The sequence below is a fragment of the Marmota monax genome, unplaced genomic scaffold (assembly GCF_021218885.2).
Source record: "Marmota monax isolate L192 unplaced genomic scaffold, Marmota_monax_Labrador192_F-V1.1 WCK01_AAM20220418_F8-fsc00002, whole genome shotgun sequence".
Taxonomy (NCBI): domain Eukaryota; kingdom Metazoa; phylum Chordata; class Mammalia; order Rodentia; family Sciuridae; genus Marmota; species Marmota monax.
In genome coordinates this window covers 32,911,830-32,936,841 of record NW_026693571.1, presented here as the reverse complement: position 1 = coordinate 32,936,841, position 25,012 = coordinate 32,911,830, and the positions used below count along the sequence as shown (strand labels likewise).

Here is a 25,012-nt window from a genome sequence, read left to right as displayed (position 1 = left end):
GTGGTGTTAGTCCAGGATGTGCGCTGTTAACTGCAGGGGTTTTACCTGTTAGCACAGGCTGGCACTAAAGCTACCACAGTTCCGTTGTTTACTGGAGCCAGTGGTACTCGATAAATGTTTAACAGTCTTCCAGGAAAAAAAAAATTACATTCTCTGAGTCTCCTTATTTCTGTGGTGCAAATATTTACACATATCCAATTTCAAACAACCAATGAGATTTTTTAAAATATGAAGTTGAAAGAGATACACACAATCTGCCCTTCACTGCAGTAGAGAACCATCTAGAGCAATTACAATAATTTTTAAGTGCTAGTGTACATCTAGCAATGGCAGTTCAAGGTTGCCAAGTGAGAAGGACAATTTATGGTTGGAGACATACCCAAAGTATTCAGGAAAATTTATTTAAGTCTGAATAAGAGATTGATAGCTGATAAAACAAGAAGGACAGAATAAATTAAAAGATGCAGAATAAGGAGGGGGCTGCATAACTATAGGAGAGTAGAACAATTGAAATAGGTGATTCTGCATTCTAGCACAAGGGTCCAGAGCAGAGATGACTGGGATATACATCTGAAGAGACTTCAAAGTCATACCAGCCAATCAGAAGACTTCTCAGGAGTAGCTCCAGGAAGAAATCCAGGCAGTAAAAAGAACCATCATCAGAGAACTCTGGTATCAGGCAGGAGCAGATATTCAAACACAGTGTTGGCTAAATGACTGCTTCTATAAACCATCTGCTTCTGAATCTCTAGGAGGTAATTTTTTTTTTAAATTGCTTCTGATACACTGTTTGTGGGGCGGGCCAAGAAAACATGACATTCTTAAAAGCTCCAACAGTGATTTATATACAATATGCAGTTGAGAACCTGATTACTATCAAAGGCAGAAGGAGTCAGGATATCAAGGAGTGTAAGAGCAAATAAAAGACACCTAATTATGAGATTAGAGGATAGGGTCAGGATAACAATGACTGAAAGGGACAGTACAAAGATGGCACAGCAGCAAGGTAAAAGGTACACAAATGAAAACAGATGCTGAGACCTGAATATTATGAGACAAGTTAAGTATCTTAGTAAACATTTACAGAGGGTCTTGTGCCCATCACCAAAAACTTTAACTTTATTCTAAAGGCAATGGATGCCAAGATAAAAATATTATTCAGGGAGATAACAAGATCATTTTATTTTTACCACAGGGTGGAAGATAGCAAAGAAGCAAGACTGAAAGTAGAAAAAATAATTAAGGAGTCATGAAGCAAAAATGGTGAAGGCATTGTCAACCACTGTGACAGCAGAGATGGAATAATGAGGTTGGTTGCAGAGATATTGTAAGGTTTGGACTGACATAGAATTTCTGATTAGATACAGAGAAGAAGGAATAGGCAAAACTTGATAATAATTTCTACATTTAGGGATATGGAGAGGGAGGGATGCAGAGAAATTAAGGAAGATTCTCACATTTCTAACTAGGGTGATTCAGCAAACAGAGACATCCAGGGAAATAGGACTCTATGAAAAAAAAAGACAGATAAGAAAGGGTGTATTCTTCAGGACTTTGATTGCAAGTGAGAAAAAACAATTTAACTGGATTAGGCAGAAAATTTAGGCAAGGAAACCAAGAAAGAATTAAACCAACAAAAAGTGGTGTAGTGGGTTGTGGTAGCTGGAGTGTTGTATCCTCAGAGTATTATATCCTTTGTGGTAACAGTCCTGCACTTCTGTTTTTAGTTCATGTATGTCTCACTGACCCATAGCCACAGAAATAGCATATGACTGCCATACCCTATGCTTTTGGCCAGGGGGTTGGTTCAGAGGTTGACGTGTGACCTGAGCTACACCAATCAGCCATTTTTAGACTTTTACATGTAATTTAGCACAGACTTATCCCCTAGAGGCTTTGTTTTGAGGGGTCACCATTTAGGATCATGCCTAAGAGCATGCATTCTGACTGGAACTAATAGCTAAGAGAAGCAGAAATGAGGGATGGATCAAAAAAGAAAAGTAAGTGTCAGTTATAGGTATAAATGGAGACCTGGTTACTGAAGCTATTGCTTTGGTTATGTTAGCTATTTTGATATCCTTTCCAACCATATAAGAAAATAAATTTGTTCACCACCACTACCCCCCACTTAAGCTAGTTAACAATGGCTCTCCACAATATAAAGCATAAGATTCTTCATTAACATCTGCTAAAAGGCCAACTAACTGGACCTTGGGAAAAAAATGAGATCCAGGTACAGAAATATCACCATGGTCTAGTCCTCTGCATTTCATCTGTAACACTCAGGATGTTGGTTTCATTTGGTATCACTGCAGACTTCTTTCCTTCACATAGTTGGAAATGTGGTCACAAATAGCTCTTGAGTTTTGCTTCTCATCGGTTCTATCTCCAGAGGGGAACTGTATGTTACTCTCTATGCTTCCAAGTTCAGACAATTTAAGGAAGGATTGTAATTGACCTGCATTGTGTCCACCTAATGGATCAATCAATTGTAATTTTGAAATAATTGGCTAAACCATGTTGACATCCCTAAACCAATCCAGTGGGGGTGAGTGAGGTTGGGTCATGTATGAAAATGATGATGTTCAAGAAAGTCACAAAGTTAGAGCAAGAAGCAGAGAAATTCCAAACGTAGCAAATGGTGTCACCTACAAGGAGATGGTGTTTTAAACATGTTGAATTGAGATCATATGAAGAGCCAAAAGAAAGCTAAGGCAATGTGATTACGTGAAATTATTACTCAAATCCATGAGACAATTTTTGAATTTGACTTTGATGAATTAGGTCTTAGACTACGAACTTCAAATTCTGCATATAATTTTATCCCAAAGTTACTCTGGTCTCTAGTTTGTTTTTTTTTTTTTTTTTTTGGTTGTTTGTTGTTGTTGTTTTTTTTTTGGGGGGGGCGCTTTGTGTTGTTTTTGTTTGTTGTTGTTCATTTGTTTTTGGTAATGGAATTAAACCCAGGGGTGCTAACCACTGAACCACATCTCCAGACCTTTTAATTTTTTATTTTGAGACAGAGTCTCACTAAATTGCTGAGGCTGGCCTTGAACTTGTGATCTTCCTGCCTCAGTCTCCTGAGCTGCTGGGCTGATAGGCATGCACCATTGTGCCTGGCTAGGTCTCTAGTTTTGTTGTTGTTGTTGTTTTTGCATATAGATAGATAGATAGATGTTGATGGACCTTTACTTTATTCATTTATTTATATTCGGTGTCGAGAATCAAACCCAGGGCCTCACACATGCTAGTCTAGTGCTCCACCACTGAACCACAACTACAGCCCCTAGGTTTCTAGTTTTTTTAAATAAAATTTACACATTATAATGTATACTTTAGAAAGGTAGACATCATGAATTAAAGGAAAAGGTTATAAACTGCAAAGGCAGAATCTTAAGAAAAAAAAAATCCTAATTTATGTTCTCCCTCTTAAGGCAAGAGAAAAGACTGTTGACTCGCCTTGATGTGAACAACTGGGGTTATGGAATTGCCAGTAGAAAGGGAAAATTATGCACAAGCAAGTTTGGGGGTACATCTCAGTTTTCTCTCTGGCATCCAAGTGGAGATACTAGTAAGCTCTTAGAAAGATAAGACTGGATTTCAGAAAAGCAGTCTGCAAACTTTAAAATTTAGAGGTCAAGAATAAAAGAAAGAACCATCCAAGAAGATAGATGGGAGAACCTTCAGAGTTTTGGAGAAAAATCAGAAGACTGTGGTGTCCTGGCAGCCATGTGAGTGAAAAACATCAAAGAGAAGGGAGAAATCAACTTCGACAGATGCTGCAGAAAAGTCACATAAATAATGACAGAGAATTAATCATTGGCTTTAGTAACACAGCTGCCATGGGTGATTTTGACAGTTTCCATGCAATGATGAGGGCAAAAGGCAAGAGTCAGGAAGTAGCCAAGAATGCCAGCTGCAGAGACAGAAATTAGATGGGACATTGTCCTGAAAGGTAGAGAATTCAAAAGACATAGCATCTAGCATCTTAAGACTCTGACTCATCTGTGTTCATAATCTTAAGACATATCCTTCCCCCATACACAGAGCCACTATCTGAGGGAGATGACTGTGGAATTCTGAGGTCATTTGATAAACTGAGCACTAGTTGTGTTTTGTGTTTTTTTTTTTTTTTTAATTTTCGCCAAAAGAGACTGAATACTGAATAAAGTCTTTGTTTAAATTAGCACAGTGGACTAAGCTTTCAACCAAAGTTAACAGTTTTTCTTCTTATCAGCAGGGGTACAGAAAAAACAAATCAACTATATAAAATAAAACTAAAGGAGCCACATTGTATCTTCATATTGGATTTGTTGCCTGTGTTCAGTTTCTGACCTACATGGGGGTCGAATTTCCAATATATTTTCACTAATAAGCTTCCCATATCATATTCAGAGCTTATAGCTGAAAAGTTTTTCAAGCAGATCTGATCTTTTCCTTGCAATTATTTGGCAACTCTAAAGCTATCTCCTACTGTTGATATATGAAATTGAATATTTCCAGATGAAATCCTAAAGGGAGAATTCAGAATGTTAAGTTTGAAAATGAATTTTTTTTTGAAAAGTATAAAGATAGTAGAAACAGGGTAAAAATTGGAAAACTCAAAAATGAGAAACAGAAAAATGCAAGATGTACTTGATTGGCAGTGGGTGATACAGACCTCGAGAACTACTGAACATGCAGGTAAAGACACATGATATTTTTTTTACCTGCTTCAGATATTTGTATGTATATTTCAATTCTATTTAATAAGGCATATATCTCACGATATTACAGAAAGTAAATAAAGAATTAATAACAAGCACTGAAATCAGAGATTTTGTTTTAAGAACTAGCACTATCACTGATAAGCCATGTGATCTGAGCATGTTACTCCTTGAACCTTGGCATCCTCATCTATAAAATCTATAAGGGCTTGTAACTGACTAAGTGGTTCTAAGAATTGAACAAGATAAGGCCAATAATGGTCTTTCTGCAAGGCCTGCACATAGTAGATGCTCCAGTGTTATCAGCACCACTGAGAGGGCTTTCTTGTAGAAGGCTTTTCCATAGATGCCTTTCTTTCCTCACCTATTTCTCCACCTTTAGTGCCTCTGCTGGATCTCATCAATGACACTCTCATCAGCATCCTTGGTGTCCCTTCTCTGTCCTTCCACTACAGGTTTGATAGGACTCTCACTTGTAAATCCATTGACTGTGGAAGAGGGTTGAAGAAAATCACATGGTCAATTGACTGTATGTCCTCTTCTGAGAAGTGTCTGTTCAGGTCCTTGGCCCATTTATTGATTATTTGTTTTTTGGGTTTTTTTGGTTTTTTGGTGCTTAGCTTTTTGAGTTCTTTATGTACCCTAGAGAGGAGTGCTCTATCTGATGTATGAGAGGTAAAGATTTGCTCCCATTCTGTAGGCTCTCTATTCACCTCACAGATTGTTTCTTTTGTTGAGAAGAAACTTTTTAGTTTGAATCCGTCCCATTTATTGATTTCTACGTTTTAATTCTTGTGCTATAGGAGTCTTATTAAGGAAGTTGGAGCCTAATCCCAGATGATGAAGATTAGGGCCTACTTTTTCTTCTATTAGACTTAGAGTCTCTGGTTTAATTCCTAGGTTCTTGGTCCACTTTAAGTTGAGTTTGGTGCATGGTGATAGATAGGGGTTTAATTTCATTTTGTTGCATATGGATTTCCAGTTTTCCCAGCACCATTTGTTGAAGAGGCTATCTTTTCTCTAATGCATGTTTTTGGCACCTTTGTCTAATATAAGGTAATTATAATTATGTGGGTTAGTCTCTGTGTCCTCTATTCTGTACCATTGGTCTATCAGTCTGTTTTGGTGACAATACCATGCAGTTTTTGTTATTATTTCTCTGTAGTATAGTTTAAGATCTGGTATAGTGATGCCACCTGCTTCACTCTTCTTGCTAAGAAATTGCTTTAACTATTCAAGATCTGTTATCTTTCCAGATGAATTTCATGATTGTTTTTCTATTTCTATGAGGAATGCCATTGGGATTTTGATTGGAAGTGCATTAAAACTGTATAGTGCTATTGGTAGTATGGTCATTCTGATAATATTATTTCTGCCTATCCAAGAGCAAGGTAGATCTTTCCATCTTCTGAGGTCTTCTTTGATTTCTTTCTTTAGGGTTCTATAGAAAAATGTTCATCACCTCTATCAATTAGAGAAATGCAAATCAAAACTACTCTAAGATATCATCTCACTCCAGTCAGAATGGGCAGCTACTATGAAGACAAACAACAATAAGTGTTGGTGAGGATGTGGGGAGAAAGATACACTCATATAGCTGGTGGGACTGCAAATTGGTGCAGCCAATATGGAAAGCAGTATGGAGATACCTTGGAAAACTGGAATGGAACCACCATTTGACCTAGCCATCCCACTCCTAGGTCTATACCCAAAGGACTTAAAATCAGCATACTATAGTAATGCAGCCACATCAATGTTCATAGCAGCACAATTCACAATAGCTAAACTGTGGAGCTAACATAGATGCCCTTCAGTAGATAAATGGATAAAAAAGTGTGGCATATATACACAATGGAATATTACTCAGCAATAAAAGAGAATAAAATTGTGAATGTGCTGCTATGAACATCGATGTAGCAGTATCCCTATAGTATGTTCTTTTAAGGTCTTTAGGGAATAGTCCAAGAAGGGGAATAGCTGGGTCAAATGGTGGTTCCATTCCCAGCTTTCCAAGGAAGAACAACTAAGAACAGAGCAGGGAGGAAGAGCATGAGAAGAAGATTAACATTAAACAGGGACGAGAGGTGGGAGGGAAAGGGAGAGAGAAGAGAAATTGCATGGAAATGGAAGGAGACCCTCATTGTTATACAAAATTACATATAAGAGAAAGTGAGGGGAAAGGGAAAAAAACAAGGGGGAGAAATGAATTACAGTAGATGGGGTAGAGAGAGAAGATGGGAGGGGAGGGGAGGGGAGGGGGGATAGTAGAGGATAGGATAGGCAACAGAACACAACAGACACTAGTGTGGCAGTATGTAAAAAAGTGGATGTATAACCGATGTGATTCTGCAATCTGTATATGGGGTAAAAATGGGAGTTCATAACCCACTTGAATCATATGTATGAAATATGATATGTCAAGAGCTTTGTAATGGTTTGAACAACTAATAATAATTTTTTTTTGCTTCTGTGTATCATTTTATTTGAGCAGATATTGGTATCATTTGGGGTATGGTGTACAAGTCTGGGGAGCACTTGCAAGCCAAGGTGGCTGCATGACAGAGACTTTATTCTTCCCTTGTATCTACCCCTCCATGCTACCTCTTGAGCAGAATGAGGAAAGAATACCTAGGACTGGATGAGGGCTGCAAAAGAGGTGAGACCAGAGAGATAAAGGGCCTGATATAGCCTTAATCATTGTTTCTTCTTGAACCCTGGGATTATAGGAGAGTCATGGAGTTTATAGTCTTTTCTTGAAAGGAAACTAGGAAAGAGCAGGAATGTTGTATTCAAGAGGCAACATTCATGTGTACTCTGATATGAATGGTACACTCTGAATCTGTGCAGAGTATACAACCTGCACAGTCATAAATGGCTGCCCTGTCAGAGGTCATAAAATAGGCTACTCAGAATCTCTGGCATTGTCCCAAATCCCTTTCTTTCTGAGCCCTTGGACTTTGGACTTTGATCTTCAAGAAAAGGCAATCTTTCTTCCTGAGAGCTTTTATGAGGTTAATAGGTCTCTAGATGACCCTGAAAAATCAGACCCAGAAAGTCTGGGTTAGAAAACTCAGGCTGTTCACAGGTACTGTATTCCAAGCATCACTGAGCCAGCTGGGTAATTGCAGCAGCCAGCACACTGTTCTTCTGCAAACCATTCTCATGCAGCTACCAGGGAGCACAGGAAGCACTAAGCACTCAATATTGAAACCACTGTTCACAGCTATTGCTTCTCGGCCTTTTGGCTAAGATCAAGTGTAGTATCTGTTCTTATCAGTTTAATAATAATTTTTTTTAAAAAAAAAAAAGAGAATAAAATCATAGCATTTGCAGGTAAATGGATGGCGTTGGAGAAGACAATGCTAAGCGAAGTTAGCCAATCCCCAAAAAAACAAATGCCGAATGTCTTCTCTGATATAAGATGACTGACTCAGAGTGGGGTAGGGAGGGGGAGCATGGGAGGAATAGAGGAACTCTAGATAGGGCAGGTGGGTGGAGGGAAAGGGAGGGGACAGGGGGTTAGGTTAGCAAGGATGGTGGAATGTGATGAACATCATTATCCAAAGTTCATGTATGGAAGACACGAATTGGGGGTCAACATACTTTATATACAACCAGAGATATGAAATATTGTGCTCTATATGTGTAATAAGAATTGTAATGCATTCTGCTGTCATTTATTTTTAAAAAATCAATAAAAAAAGAAAATCACATGGTCATGACAACAAGCAAAGTGAGAGAGGCCACATATGTTTGTTGGAGGCATTTAAGGGTTACTTCTGCAATAGAATACCCTCACTAAGATGATACTCCAGAGTTCTAAGGTTTTTGTTGGTTCATATTTTAGATACAGGGTCTCAAAATGTTGCCCAGACTGGTCTCAACTAACTCATGTGCTCAAGTAATCCTCCTTCCTCAGCCTCCTAAGTAGCTAGGACTGTAAGTGCCTTGCTAAGAGATTTAAAAATTTTAATGAGTAAAATCAAGTAAAACCTTTAAGTATGACAGGATGAGAGGTTTTTGTTTGTTGTTGTTAGTTTTTGGGTTTTGGGGGGTTTTGTGGGTTTCTAAAGACAGACTCTTTTTAAAATTTATTTATTGGTGCATACTAATTATACAGAACAATGGGCTTCTCTGTGGAATATTCATACCTATACATAGAATAATTTGGTCAGTAGTACTCGCCAACACTACTCCTTGCTTCTTCTCCTCCCTCTGTGCTCCCCTTCCTATACTTTATTGATTTTATGTTTACTTTCATGACACCCTTTTTATTTTTTTCCCTTCTATCCTCCATATCTAAGAAAAAATATATGATATTTGTCTGTGTCTAGCTTATTTTGCTTAACATAATGCTCTCCAGTTCCATTCATTTTCCTGCAAATAACACAATTCCATTCTTCATTATGGTTGAATAACTCTCTATTATATATATATATATATATATATATATATATATATATATATACATATATATTTCACATTTTTTAATTCATTCATCTGTTAGTGAACGGTGAACATCTCTACTGATTCTACAACTTGGCTATCATGATCATGGTCTGATAAACATATGCACACATTGCCAAAGTATTCTGTCCATAATTCTTCTGGATAAATACCAAGAAGTGGTATAGCTGGATTATATATCAGTTCAATTTTTAGTTTTATGAGGAAACTCCATACTGATTTTGGTAATGGCTGCAATAATTTACATTCACCCCTCTAAGAAAAACATGGAGACTCTAAATTACCTTAAAAGGTAGTTCCCATTTTTTTAGAAAATTGATGATCTTTATTCAAATTTAAGGTAGGCCCTTATTTTTTGACCAAAGACTAATGAACAAGTGCTGGGGCTAAGGGTTGCGGTCTGATCATTGTCTAAGCAGAATCAGAGCAGGATCTCTGGGAAATGAAATATCATTTCTTGTCTTCCTTCTTTATGTTTGATCAGTTGATTTTTGTTTGTTGTTTTGATTTCTCTCTGTGTGTTTTGTTTGTTTGTTTGTTTTGCTTTTGGTTTTGGTTTTGTATAAAAGTTTTGAGGCCTGCTTGCAGAAGACAGGAGAAGCAGCTTTACTGAGAGAGAACATGAGCACACTGCTTCAAGTTGCAAATGACATTGTAGTGAGACTGTCTGAGGTTCTTATAGAATCCAACAATGCCCTGCTCCCCTGGGAAGATGCAGCTTTGGGCATAAGGAGTGGCAAACTCTCCACCAGCTGCAGCAACAGGAGGCCTTCTTCAGACTACTGTGATGGCAGTCGTCTTAGCCAGGGCAAGCTTAGAACAAGAAAGAACATGAGAGTAGCACAATGGGAGTGTGAGACTTCCCTCTGGAAACTGGCAAGCTTAACTGAGACACTTGGATGCTGAGGTCTGGTAAACATGCTGCAGGGGGCTTTGCAATTTGGGCATTAAAAGTGTGAGACACAAGCTGTTTATGTGCCATGACTCAGATTTCTCAGGAAGGGAGAGTGACTTATGCATCAATATTTTAAACGATGGTAAGTGAAGACTTTCTGGGACTAAAAAAATAAAAATGTCCCTGCCATTCATCAGTCCAAAATCAGAGCTGTGGATAAAGTCATGTACAGATTTATTTCAACACATCATTTTTCCCATATACACACTACATAAAATGCCTTAGCAATCCAATTCTTGGAAAGATAGTACTTTCTTACTGAGAAATTTTATTCTGTGAAATCATAAACTATTGGAAACAATTTTGCTCTTTGAAATTATTTTAGTAAGAATTAAATGCCCCACTCTCCTCTAGAGAAATTAAGTCATTATGACACAGTGAAGCTATCCTTGATATATAGTCGCCCAGAGACAGAGTGTCCCTGGACAAAACACTTGACTTGTGTGTGTGTGTGTGTTGCTGGGGATTGAACCCAGGGCCTCTCACTTTCCAGGCAAGCACGCTACCACTGAGCCACATCCCCAGCCCAACATTTTACTTCTTAATGTAGTTTCCAAGAAAACAGAACCTAAGTTCCATTTTGCAGTCCCGAACTGGTGCTGACCCACTTTACACATAACTTTACTTTGCTCTGAGTCCATCAAAACACAACTTCATTTGCACTGTGTCTAAACTGCACTCTTTCACAATGTTCTGTATTAATTTTCTTTTCCTTCATTTGGTGAGGCACCCCACAGTTGTGATGGGTAGTCATCCATATTGCAATGACTCATTTAACCTAACTTAATTGGTCTATAGTTTGTCCCTAGTGATCTTGGGCTGATTGGGAGAGGATAAGACTATGTCATATTTTTTTTAAATATTTTGCCTCCTGTGAGTACCCTTAATTTTCTATATTTTATTCTGCTCCATAAGCAGCATTAACAAGGTAGTCTAATTGCAAACCAAAGGATACTCATGGCCTAGAAGTTCCCATGCTATAAACATAAAAAGTTATTGAAACTAAGAGTTAAAATAAATGTATAATGAAACAGAGAGAATGAGCCACTTATAGGAGAACAATAATAAAAAGGGTTTTATTCTCCTTGATAATCTGACCAAGCAGGTTTAGTGAGAATGGCCACTGTATCACTTGAAAGCTATAGGAAATTTTTAAATTCTTACAAACTTCTAATACCTCATTCCAGGTCCTCACTCAACTTATGATCTATTTCCTATTTCACAAAGAGGCAGAAAAATGTTGAAGAGAATGTACACAAATTCCTACCACCACATCTTCCCAACTTCCTGTAACTGCTATTATTATTGATGGCTTCTCTGGGCGCCTAACAAAGCCTATTTATGTCCATGCAAGGACATCATTCCAGTAATCCTCTCCCTTCTTTTCCCTGAGAGTCAGCCTCCAAGATGGCCTCCAGTGACCCTCACCCTCTGGTATTCACACCATTATGCAGTTTCCTCTCATACTGAATCAGAGACAAACTGTCAATGAATAGAACACAGAAGAAGCGAAAGTGTGTGATTTCAGAGTTTAGGTCACAAAGGACAATGACATTCTCCTTAGACTTCTCACCCTGTGTAAAGCCAGCACCATGTCATGAGAACACACAAGCAGTCCTATGATGAGGCCCAGATGAAGAGGAACTGAGGGCTCCTCTTAGCAGCCAGAGCCAGCTCAGGACTCACATGAGTAAGCCACCTAGGAGGTGCATCCCCTAGGCCCACTCACATCTCCAGATGCGTAGAGCCCCAGCCCATGTCTGACTACAACTCTTTACCCAATCCATCCCCAATTCTTTGCCCACAGAAACTGTGGGAGATAATACATGTTTAGTTTTCTTTCATGTTACTGTTTTGGGTGGCTATATTTGTTACAAAAAAATAGATAATTAATATGCATCCTGTGATCAATACACTTCAGTGACTTCTTATTTCCCTCGGAGGAATAGCCAAAGTCTTCTTGATACCCCACAAGTCTTCTCATCCTGCCTACCCTCAGGACCTTTCTAACTTTGTCTTCTACTATTCTCCTTCTTACCACCTCAGATCCAGCCATAAGTGACCTCTTTGCCATCCTTCAAATATATCTCAGGGCCTCTATATTGAGGTATCTGTACAAATAAATTCCCAAACAATATTAGCATTTCCTTAAGCTCAAAATAGGTGATTAACACTCTCTTTGGTTTGGCTTATTATAAAATAGTGAACTCTTTAAGGAATGAAGCTTTAAATTTTTGTGAACCTATTTTTAAAAGTTAACAAGAGTTGATAATGTTATTAATTGTTGGAGTAACCCTTCATTGTAAAACATTTTGCGTGGAAAAAATGCTCTCATTGAGGGCAGGAACACTTTTTAACATAGCATCATCAATTCTCACTAAAACAGCATGTTTCTCCTAATATCAGGTTGTTTTTGGTAGATTTGTTTGCTTCTTTGATAAGACTCTTCTTGAAAATTATATATATAAAATTATATAATAAAAGATATTACAGTTAGCTGGTATTTATTAATAGCTGTAGGTATCCCTGCAGATAAATAAACAAAATTACAGTCATGGGCTGGGGATATAGCTCAGTTGGTAGTGTGCTTGCCTAACATGCATAAGGTCCTGGGGTCCTGGGTTCAATCCCCTGCACCACAAAAAAAAAAAAAAAAGAAAAAAGAAAAAAGACACAGATTAGCAAACTGACAATTCAAAGTTTAGAATAAAAGAAAAGGGATTCTTACATCATGCATCCACAAAGCAGATGTGGAAACCAGGTCCAACATGGAATTGTAATAGTAGCAGAGCTGTTGTCACAGATCTCAGAGGTTGGTCTCATTTGTTCAAGTCAGGACCCCAACAGGAACAATGGGACCATGTAACCTGAAACAAGGACAACTAGAGAGACAAGTTAGAAAATCCTAAACTTCCAGGTGTTTTGAACCATTGAGGATGGCAGAAGCATCTCCTTCTCTATAGCTTCCCCTTACCTGGATGCCTTTAGAGAACTCAAGGCAAATTCCCTGGAAGGTAATGCTTCTTGTTTCAAGATGTCTTTCTTCTCTTTTCATTGCCTCCAAACCAGTAACAAGGATCAGAGTGAGCACAACCTGAGTGGGAAAACACAGTATATTCTCTAAGAGAAAAATCACATAATCTTGCAAATGATTACAAGACCTAACTAATATGTACTATTGGCAACTGTGGAACCAAGGTTAAGAGTGAAACTCTGTTCTTTGCATGAGGGGAAGCAGAAGACAAACCTACACAGAGAAAGATTTATCGATATGCCAAAGAAAGTAGTCACTTTTTTAATGGAATAATTTATGCTGGCCACTATGAAGAACCAAAGAACACTTCGATTATAAAGACAGGAAAATAGAGTATTCCCTGGTACCTCTCTTGGTTTTTCTATGCTTATAGCTATAAATGGGCAATGATAGCAACCACAGTCTCAACTTCATTTCATCAGACTTACAGTGAGGAATATTTGACCTAGTGCCTGGGTAGGATGATGCATGGTATAAATTATGGACTAAGGAACAGTTTCCTGAGCAGTGACTATTTTTTTTCCTATACCAAATCATTGTAGAAATTTTGGCAGGATACTATTTGGGGAAAAAAATGAAGGAATAAAGAAAATTATGTGTTAAATTGATTCCTTCCTTTCAACAAAAACTGAAGAAGAGTTCTTTTAAATACAACATGCATGATTACATAATCAAATGAATCAGCAGGAATATAATTCATAATTTTTCATTATAATGAGAGATCTTCAAAATATGAAGCAAGATCATTCAGTCTGTAAATTAATTTAGCAACTAAGGGAGGAAAGGAAGTAGTCAAAAATTTTTTTTAAACTCCCACACTTATATACCCCAAAAGGTCATAAGGTGATAAACAGGTGTTCAGAGATTAAATGTGAAAAATATTGGCTTTGATTTTATAGAAAAGAATAAAATATAACTTGACAGTAGACTATTTACTTTATAAGTGCTTCTGTTACATTTCATAAATTATTTAAAAATATTATCAAATGGCTTAAATATATAGTTAAATAAATAAGAAAATTATGTACATATAGAGATGGAGGTAGAGATAGGGATTGAGATGAAACAAGGTAACTGATTTGGTTGGTTTATTTCCCCAGGCTGAGAAATAATTTAACCCTTGGAAAACAATCTCAAACTTAAAACAATATTTTATAGACTACAAGGCAGTTTTAGGCTTACAAAAAAATGAGCAGATAAGAAAGAGCCCCCATACAGCTCTCCCCTTCAATTATGCTATTATTAGCATCTCGCCTTAGCCTGCTTCAATTCTTAGGGAAAAAAAAAGTGCATTTCTTGAAAATGATAAACCAACATTGTTACATTATTCTTCACTCTAGTCCAAAATTTACTTTGGAGTTCACTCTTTCTGTTGTACAGTGCATTGGGTCTGATCAGTGTATAAGGTATAAGACCTAGATGTAGTCTCTAAATCCTTATGTTTATCTGCCTTCTGAATCCATTGATTGCAAACAGAGGAATAGTGATGACCCTCATTATAACCACTCTCCTTTCAGTTTTACCAGTTTTCTTCTTACATATTTTGACATTGGGCTGTAAAGTTCATACACCTTCACACCTTCTTGGAGGATTAACTCTTTTTTCAAGATATACTGGCCCTCTTTATATCTAATAGTCTCCTAGAATGATCTGTTTTGTCTGAAATTAAAATAGGTTCCCCATCTTTCTTTTGGCTAAAGGAATCATGTATGTGTTTCTTCATGTTTCTAAATCTGAGCCTTTATAATTAAAGTGGACATCTTGTCAACAACATATAGTTGGGTTCTGTATCTTATTCATTCTGTCAGTCTTTGTCTTTTAATGGACGTACTAGGACCATTTACATTTAAAGTGATTATTAATAGAGTTGGAATAACATCTCCCATAGAGTAAATGTTTTCTTTTTGTTACTCTTTTGTTGTTGTAGTTGTTTCTTTTCTTCTTCTTTTCTCTCCTTCTCCTCCTCCTCCTCTTCCTCTTCATTTTTATCTGCCTCTCTTTTTCTGACTCCTCTAGTTTTAATTGAGTATTTTATTATAGAATTCCATTTTCTCTCTTCTCTTGAATATCAATATGCATCTATTTGTAAATCAGGAATTTCCCTAGAGTTTGTGGTAGACATTTTTAAATAGTCCAAGTCCACTTTTAAATAACACCATACTGCTTCACAAATAGTGCATGTGCCATCTAATTAACTATTCCCAGTGTCTCCCTCCTGTCCCTTGAAGCATTATTGTTGTTCATTTCACATATCTATACACTAAAATCACTCAACATATTGCTGCTATTACTATTTTGAACAGTTAGATCAGTAAAGAAAAACAGATCAGTAAAGAAAACACAAGGGGATATAGCTCAGTTGGTAGAGTGCTTGCCTTGCATGCACAAGGCCCTGGGTTCTAATCCCCAGCACCACAAAAAGAAAAACACAAGATATAGTTTTATCTTATTCTTTTTTTTCTATTCTTCCTCATGTCAATCTGAGTTTCTGATATTTACCATTTTTCTTCTACATGAAGACCTTCTTCTAACATTTTTTTCCAAGACAGTTCTGCTGGTCATATACTCCCTTCATTACTGTTTGTCTGGAGAAGTCTTCATTTCTCTTTGAGAGGATAATTACACTGCACAGAATTCTAGGTTGGTAGAGTTTTTCTTGAATACATCTGAATATTTCACTCTACCTCCTCTTTGTTTGCCTAACCAGGCAAACAATAAGTCTGTTTAATTCTTATCTTTATTCCTTTATAGGTAAGGTGCAGTTTTTCCTCTAGCTTCATGCTTTATCTTTGTCTGATTTTCTGCAATTGGAAATGAAATATAGGTTTTTCTTTATCCCATCTGATATTTTCTGAGATTTTTGGATCTATAGATTGGTGTTTGGCATTAAGTTTGGAAAATTCCTAGCCATTGACATTTTAAATATATTCTGTTTCTTTATCTCTTTTCCTCTTGGTATTCCCATGACCTATATTTGATCCTTTTGTGGTGTTTTTGCTTTCTAGAGTTTTCATTTCTCTGCTTATACTACATATATGTTTCTGCATGTTGTCCACTTATTCTAATAGATCTCTTAGCATATTAATCATGGAGATTTAAATGTACAGACCAATCATTCCAAATTCTCCGACATACCTTAATCTGTTTTGCTTTGTCAAACTTTATTCTTGCCCATAGCATGCTTTGCAATTGTTTGTTGAAAGCCAGCCATGATAGCCAGCTATTAGATAATAGGAAATAAAGTAAATAGACTTTTATATTTTATGTTTACCTGGATGAAAGTTAGGCATGTTATTTATACTTGCTGCATCTTTTCAGGTCTATATTTTAAATTTCCTCTAATTTCCCTTTGTTCTCTCCTGTTGTCTTTGAGTTTTCTTACAAACTTGTCCTTAAATAGAGTCTGTGTCTTAAGGCTCTCTCAATCATTATACTTGAGCACTGTTGATGTAGTCATAAGATATTGAGGAATGGATAATATTTTTATAATCTTCTGATAAAACCTCTTAATTTGCTACATACAGATTCCCAGTTTTCCCATCACCATTTGTTGAAGAGGCTATCTTTTCTCCAATACATGTTTTGTTTTGGGCACCTTTCTCTTGTATGAAATAACTGTACTTTATGTGGGTTTGTCTCCGTGTTCTCTATTCTGTACCATTGGTCTACAAATCTATTTTGGTACTAATACCATGCCATTTGTGTTACTATTGCTCTGTAGTATAGTTTAAGGTCAGGTATTGTGATGCCAGCTGCTTCACTCTTCTTGCTAAGGATTGCTTTGTCGAATTGCCCTTTTTAATAATTGCAATAAAGTTCTGGTGAAGTTTGCCTTGCAGGTAAGCTTTTGTTTCAGAAAGCAAAACACTGTGGATGTATTTCAAATGGTTTATTGTTTCTTTCTCGTAGCAGAAGGAAGAAATTTTTCTCCTATCTTCAGTTTCAGAATCTGATGGGGTTTCTGAAAGTGAGACTAAGGCCAGACCCTACCCTCTCAGAGTTTTTAACTCTTAGTTTGTCCACAGTCTGCCTGCACATTTTAATGATTATTTTTTATGTTCCCCAGCCCTATTACTGGCTCCAGCATCTTTTGCTTCTCTGATAAGCTGTGATTCTCTGTATTCATTTATCTCCTCACTTTTCAGGAAGGTGGTTCAAGGCATAACCTCACTTCTCTAAGAAGTTGTTGATTTGGTTTGTCATGATGGGAGTGAAGACTTGACTTTCAAGCTCTTCAAATGTCAGAGCGGAAACCATAAGTCCTAATGATTTAATCATATATATGGTCCCTTTTGATCACATTTCTTACATTTAATATGGTAATATAAGAAAACTGAGGTTTAAGGAAATTAAATTACTTTTATAGAGAAATATTGTTAGTAGATAAAGCCCAAATTAGAACCCGGATCCTTTAGTGCATTCTAGGACTCTTCTAATATATAGACCTTTATGTTTAGTCATTAATGCATATGAAAAAAATTTGAAAGAAAAAATTTAAGCAATGTTATTCATATTTGGATTCCTCTGTGGCATAATGTACAAAGCACTGGACTGAGATATTAAATAATAAATATTCCCAGATCTGACACAACCCCAACTCACTTTCAGATTTTAGGAAATCCTCAACAGTAGAAATCTGTTTTTTCAATGTGAGTCAGAAGCAATAATGAATCACATGATCTTTGAGGCTTTTTCTGTTTACAGAGTGAAACAATTCTAGATTAGATTTAAGGCCCTTTATCTGTGGAAGCATGTTGGTATATGTGTGTATCTATAAGCATACACCAGAGTTTTTGAGGTTTCAGTTCCAGACCACCATAATCAGGCAAATATTGCAAATAAGTGAGTCTCATGAACTATTTAGTTTCCCAGTGCACATTAAGTTTATACTTACCCTCTACTGCAGCCTATTAAGTATTCAATAGTATTATCTCTAAAAAAAAAGTACATACCTATTTTAACTAAAAATACTTTATTGTTAAGAATACTAATGATCCTCTGAGCCTTCAGTGAGTAGTAATTGTTTTACTATTGGAGGGTCTCACCTCAATGCCATTGTCTGCTGACTGATCAGGGTGGTGACTGCTGAAGGTTAGCTGGCTATGGAAATTTCTTAAAATAAGGTGGCAATGGTATTTGCCTCATCAGTTGGTACTTTTCTCACCAATATCTCAGTAGCATTCTCTGTGTTTTAGCATTTTAGCAATTTTGAATTTCTTTCAAAATTGGAGTCATTCTTCTCAAAATTTGCCACTCATTGCTTTATCAAAAAGCTTTGTGTAATCTTCTTAATTTTTTGTTGTCATTTCACCAGTATTCCTGGCATCTTCACCAGGAGTAGATTCCATCTCAAGAAATCCCTTTCTTTGTTCATCTCAAACCAGTGACTCCTCATCATTATCTTGCTAGTTTCACCATATATGCAGTTACTTCCTCCACTAAAGTCTTGAACCCTCAAAGTCATCCATGAAGGTTGGAATCAACGTCTTCTGATCTCTTTTGATGTTCATATTTCTACCTCCTCCTCCTGTGAGTCATAAATGTTCTTAATCGCATCTTGAATGGTGAATACTTTCCAGAAAGTTTTCAATTCCATCAGAGAAGTGGTGAGTTATAGTAGCTATAGCTTTATGAAATGTATTTCTTAAATAATAAGACTTGAAAGCTGAAATTATTCCTTGATCCATGGACTACAGAATGGATGCTATGTTAGTAGGCATGAAAACAATTTCATTTTACATTTCTGTCAAAGCTCGTGAATGACCACAATCATTGTAAATGAGTAGTAACATTTTGTAAAGATTTTTTTTTCCTAAGCTATAGGTCCCAACTGTGAGCTTAAAATATCCAGTAAACTATGTTTAAACAGACATCTGTCATCCAGACTCGATTTTCCATTTTTAGAGCACAATAAGAGCAAATCAATACACTAACTGTCCTAGGATTTTCCAAATGGTAAATGAGTTTTGGCTTCAACCTGAAGTCACCAGCTGCATTAACCCCCCATGAGAGTGCCAGCTTGTCATCTGAAGCTCTGAAACCAGACATTGACTTCTCCACTCTAGCTATGAAAGTTCTAGGTGGCACCTTCTTCCAAGATAAGGCTGTTTTGTCTTCATTGAAAATCTGTTGTTTAGTGTAACCAACTTCATTGATTTTCTTATTTTCCGGATAACTTGGTGCAGCTTCTGCCTCAGCCCTTCTGCTCATCTTGCAAATTTTTTTTAATGGAGATGACTTGTTAAACTTCAGGAACAAACCTCTGCTAACTTCCAATGCTTCTTCTGCAACCTTTTCAACTTTCTCAGCCTTCATAGACTTGAAGAGAGTTAGAGCTTTTCTCTGAATTAGGCTTTGGCTTGTGGGAATTTTTAGACCACTAAAAATAATAAGACTTGAAATAATAAGAGTTGAAAGCTGAAATTATTAGACCAGAAATTTTAGAATTTTAGAAAGCTAAAATTATTAGAATTTTTAGACCACTAAAAATAATAAGACTTAAAAATATGGAGGCTAAAATGTCTCCATATCAGCAGTAAAGCTGTTTCATTTTACCATTCTGTTTTTCACTGGAACAGCACTTTTTAAATTTTCTTTTTGGGATGGGATTCAGTGTGGTATTTCTTACATGCAGATAGCATGAACTGATCAAATCCTTATCTCTAGTCCCTCCCCCTTCCACCCTTCCCAATTCCTAGTAGTCACTAGTGTACTTTAAGGCCAACTTTGTTTTAGCTTCCATATATGAAAGAGAACATGCAGTACTTGTCTTTCTGTATATGGGTTATTTCACTTAACATGATGGCTTCCAGTTCCACTTATTTTCCTGCAAATGACATGATTTGATTCTTCTCTGAATTTGGCTGAATTTTCTTTATTCATTCATCTCTTGAGGGGTACAAGGCTGAATCCCTATCTTAGCTATTGTGAATAGTGTTGCAATAAATACGAACATGCAGGTATCTCTTTGGTATGCTGATTTCATTTCCTTTAGATATATACCTGGGAGTGGTATTCCTGGATCATATGGCAGTTCTATTTTTAATTTTATGAGTAAACTCCATACTATTATCCACTGTGGCTGTATTCATTTATATTCCCCCCAACTGCATATAAAAGTTCTTTTTTCTCCACATTCTTGGCAGCATTTTCCTTTTTTTATAAAGACCATTCTAACTGGGATGAGATAAGATATCATTGTAGTGTTGATTTGCATTTCTCCAATGACTTAAAGATACTGAGAACTTTTTTATATAAAATTCAGCTCAAAATAGATGGAAGATCTAAATGCAAAACTTGAAATTCTGAAACTACTAGAAGAAGACAGGGGAAATATTTCAAGACAATAATTTTTCCTCAGTGCAATGTTTTACTGGAGATGACCCCAAAGGCACAAGAAATAGAAGCAAAACTTGACAAATGGGGTTTCATTGAATTAAAAAGCTTCTGCACAACTAAGAACATAAAAGAATATAGAAACAACCTACAGAATGGGAGGAAATATTTTCTAACTATTCATCTGAAAGATGTTAAAAATCCAGAACATATAAAGAACTCATGAAACTTCACAATAAGAAGATAAGTAATTCAATTAAAAATTGGCAAAAGATCTGAAGAAACACTTCTTAAAGGAAGAAATGCAAATGGAGTAGCCCATCTAATTTCCTTCAACATTTTTCCTTTGCATTCACTTTCTACTGTATGACACAATAGGCCTAGCTTTCAGCCTATCTGATCTTTCAACCAGCATTCCTCACTAAGCTTAATTACTTCTAGTTTTTTCTTTTTGTTTTTTGTTTGTTTTTTTAATGAGAGGCATGTGACTCTTATGTTTGCTTGAACACTTGAAGGCAATTACAGGGTTATTAAGTGCTTTAATTTCAATATTGTTGGGAATAGGAAGGTCCAAAGAGAGAAACTGTCAGATGCTGGAGCAGTCAGAATACACACATTTATCAATTAATCTTCCTGTGTTCTATGGTTGCAGTTCATAGTACCCCAAAAAAATTACAATAGTTACATCAAAGATCACTGATCACAGATCAGTGATCTCATAACAGATACAAGAATAATGAAAAAAATTTGAAGTTTTCTGGGCACAATGGCACATGCCAGGAATCCCAGTGGCCCAGGAGACTGAGGCAGAAGGATCACAAGTTCAAAGCCAGCCTCAGCAACTTAGTGAGGCCCTAAGTAACTTAGGGAGACCCTGTCTTAAAATAAAAAATAAAATAAGGTCTGGGAATTGTAGCTCAGTGGTTAAGTGTCCCTGGTTTCAATCCCCAGTACAAAAGAAAAAGAAAAAAAAGTTTGAAATACTATGATAATTACCAAAATGTGACCCATAGAAACAAAATGAGCACATAATTTTGGGGAAATGGCATCAACAGACTTGCTTAACAAAACTTCAATTTGTGAAAATATACAATATCTGCAAAGCACAACAAACAGAGATGTGCTAAGTAAGTATGTCCACCTGCTAAAGGGATGTTATTTTTTCAAAATCTTTCTGAATTGCTAAATTAATCATTTCCTTTAAGGGAAAAGTCTTAGCTTCTTTAAATACCTAAAATGAAATAATACTTTGACTTTGCATCTGCTTAGTTTATAACACTGTAGTTTATGACTGTGAGCAATACTGAAAGCAAAATCTCCAGGATACCTCATCTTTGAATGGTCCTTAATGTTTTTTTGGTTTGGTTTGGTTTGGTTTTTCTTTTTGTGAACTGCATAACCATCAACAACTACTGGATGGTCTCAGTTAAATATCACTTAATTTCAAAGAGGACTTCCTTAAACTCAGACTGGGATAGAACTTAGTACTTCCCCTTTTTGAACTTGAAGTTCATGTCTGTGTCCTTTGTTGAACTGAAACCTACGTGAAGTTAGGACTTTGTCTACACACTCCCAGGGCCGTATAAAACAATGCTTTCCAGTAGAACTTTTGCAAGATTGAAATGTCCTATAATCTGCATATATGGCCTTAGCAGTTGAAGTGTCCAATGCAAGTGAATTACTGGATTTTTTTTATTCTACTTTTTTTTCTAATTTAAATAATAACCACATGTTGCAGTGGCTACTTAAATATTGGACAATAGAGAACTAAAGCAATGTTTCTTAAAAATCTATGTAGAGATGTCAACATTTTCAACCATTCTTCAGGCAATTTACAGGCAATGAAATATAGAACATAATATAAATATAGAATATAATCCTCAAGCCTGGCTTCACATTAATGTCATCTGAAGGAAGTTTTAAAAGGAAATGATTCTGGAGCCACGCCCCTAGAGATTCTATTTTAGTTGGTCTGGTATGAGATTCGTATTAAAAGAAGAAGAAAAACACACACACACACACACACACACACACACACCACCTCCCTGGTCATTGCAATATGATGCCACCAAGCTTAAGAAGCCTAGAAAGTCCTATACTCATCTATCACTCAGTACACATTAAATAAATATATAAATCAATGGTTTGTGCATTTAGAAAGGATTAGTGGTTACAAGTGAAATTCGTGTCACAGGAGATGTTAGTGACCTCAATAGTTCAGATGAATTTTTTGATGTTCATTGGGGGTAATATTTTACAATATTACCCATAATGTGAAATTCCCCAGTCTTTTGTTTTATTCATAAACACCATAGATAACACTGTGAGCTTAGGGTGACATGCCCAGCCTTCTCTGAACAATCACATCTTTATATTCAATACTCTTCTGGTTTGCTGGTTGATTGACAAAGGGCTTGACGAGTCCTCAACTGTCACCTGACAGTTCGCTCCAGTCCCACACTGGAAAAAAGGCGGTCCCGACCTGCATCCCTGTGAAAGCCTCCCTAGGCAGGTGCTGGAAGTCGCGATTCAGCCAGGGGTGGGAAGGGAACTGTGAGAGCAGGAAGTAGCTCCAGGAGAGTTGGTTGGGCGAGGGAAGGGGTCGAGTTCAGGGCGCCCAGTAGTACTCAGCCCCTGCGCAGCCGGAACACAACGCGGTGAGTACAGAGACCGGGTGGCGTTGCCGGGGGCGGGAATGACTTTTCAAAAAACAGAGGGGTGGTTAAAAGAAAACTCCAGGCTCAGAATAGATACGTGCAAACACTGTTAACTTTAACCAAGAGACCAGCAAAGGCTTGCGGGAGATTTGAGGAAATTAGCATGAAACTAAGAATGAAATCATTGTGAAGCAGAACAAGCAGTATAGATCAGAACCCACCAAATACTAATTTAACAAAGAAGGAGGGGGATGATTAGAAGTTTAAATTGGTAGGGATAACGTAGGGGGAAAATATTTACTAATAAGTGAGATGAAGTAGTAAAATTTTAAAAATGAATACAGTTTAATAAAACATAGACAGTTAAAAGTAAACATTATAAAATTATGTTGGTTTCACTAAAAGTTCAAACAAAAGGAAAAAATTTGAAAGTTTTTATCATGGAGAAATGATGTTTGAAGAAAGATCTTTAACGTGATTTAAGATTAGACAATGAATACATGGATGGAAATATCCCCTTACACCCCATTAATATGTACAATTTTTATGTTTTGTGCCAGTTAGAAAATCAAATAATAAAAATTTTAAAAAGGAAAAAAGTAAATGTAAAATTACAAAGAGAAATTCCATCCAGCACCAAAATAAATATAGTTTGAGACTTAACAGATTTGGACTAAAAGCAATTGAGAGCAATATGCTAGAAAAAAGTGATGGTGCTTTTCTTTTCCACAAAACCTTCATTGATTTAGAAAGAGGTAGACACTTTCTTAAAGACAGTAAGTTATTACCAACACATATTGAAATTACATCACATGCTGTATGCAATAAACTTTATTTATATATGGATTATAACTGATTAATGTTCATACAGCAGTCAAATTGCAGTTCATGCACTCTGGTTAGCACTTCAAATTATTCTTTCAATTCAGGGTGAAATCTGAGAGGTATAAGGCTGTCTGACAATAAAATAATCTGCTGTCTTTGAAGTTTAGTCATCTGTTTTTATCAATGTACTTACAAAGATTTTGTTTTGCTTTGTTTCTTTTTAATTAAAATGGAAAAAAAAATATTCTTATCTAACACCTAATCCTGTCTTTCTACTCCCATGATAGCTTTCCCAGATAATTCTCATCTCTCTGACCCTTCTTAGCTCTGATATCATATCTTGGCAGCTCTGCCTATTTGGCCCTTGAGCTTTATGCCTGTGAGCCATTTCGAGGGCTTAAACTTTCTTGGAGCCTATCAGTAAAACAATTACATGGATCTTTAAATATTTATTATTTTTAAAAATAAAATAACAAGGAAAGTTGATTTCAGGTGTTTTTTTTATTCAATACATATCAACAAGATATTAAATTTGAAGAAAAAAGAAAAACTGGATTATCTTGAATTGTATTCCACAAGGTTATTCCAAAGGGTCAATATACGAATACAAATACAAAATGGTATTGTGGAAAAACTGATAAAAGTGTGTGTGTGTGTGTGTGTGTGTGTGTGTGTTTCATGAAGTTCATGCAGCTGAATAAGGTGAATTGTATTTAGTGGTCTTTTCCTAATGTTTTCTTATTTTTAAAAAACGGCTCTTGGTTTCTTGCAGTTTGGGTCCTTTTCTTCATAGGAGAACCACTACTGTCCACTAGAACTTTTTTCAGTGATAGAAGAGTTCTGTAACTTGCACTGTGCAGTAGGGTAGCTAATGGTCACATGTAGTTATTAAGCACTTGAAATGTAGTTGATGTGGCTGAGGAACTGAATTTTTCACTCTTTTATTTGATTTAATTCATTTTAATGAAAGTTCAGCTATTTGTATGTGCCTAATGGCTCCTGGATTGCACAACACAGACAACTAAGTAGCTGA

The 25,012-nt window shown here is 36.4% G+C and overlaps 1 protein-coding gene and 2 pseudogenes across 1 annotated transcript in view; 2 read left to right on the top strand and 1 right to left on the bottom strand.

The window, feature by feature from the left end:
- Positions 1-5,084: 5,084 nt before the first annotated feature.
- Positions 5,085-24,367, bottom strand: LOC124102715 (tigger transposable element-derived protein 1-like; annotated as a pseudogene).
- On the top strand, positions 7,932-8,035 carry LOC124102796 (U2 spliceosomal RNA; annotated as a pseudogene).
- The window catches only part of Tmem144 (transmembrane protein 144), a 33,965-nt gene continuing 31,895 nt past the window's right edge, over positions 22,943-25,012 (top strand). The window contains exon 1 of the mRNA XM_046459242.2: positions 22,943-23,154. The gene's annotated coding sequence lies outside the window, so the exon portion shown is untranslated. The remainder of the gene's footprint in view (positions 23,155-25,012) is intronic.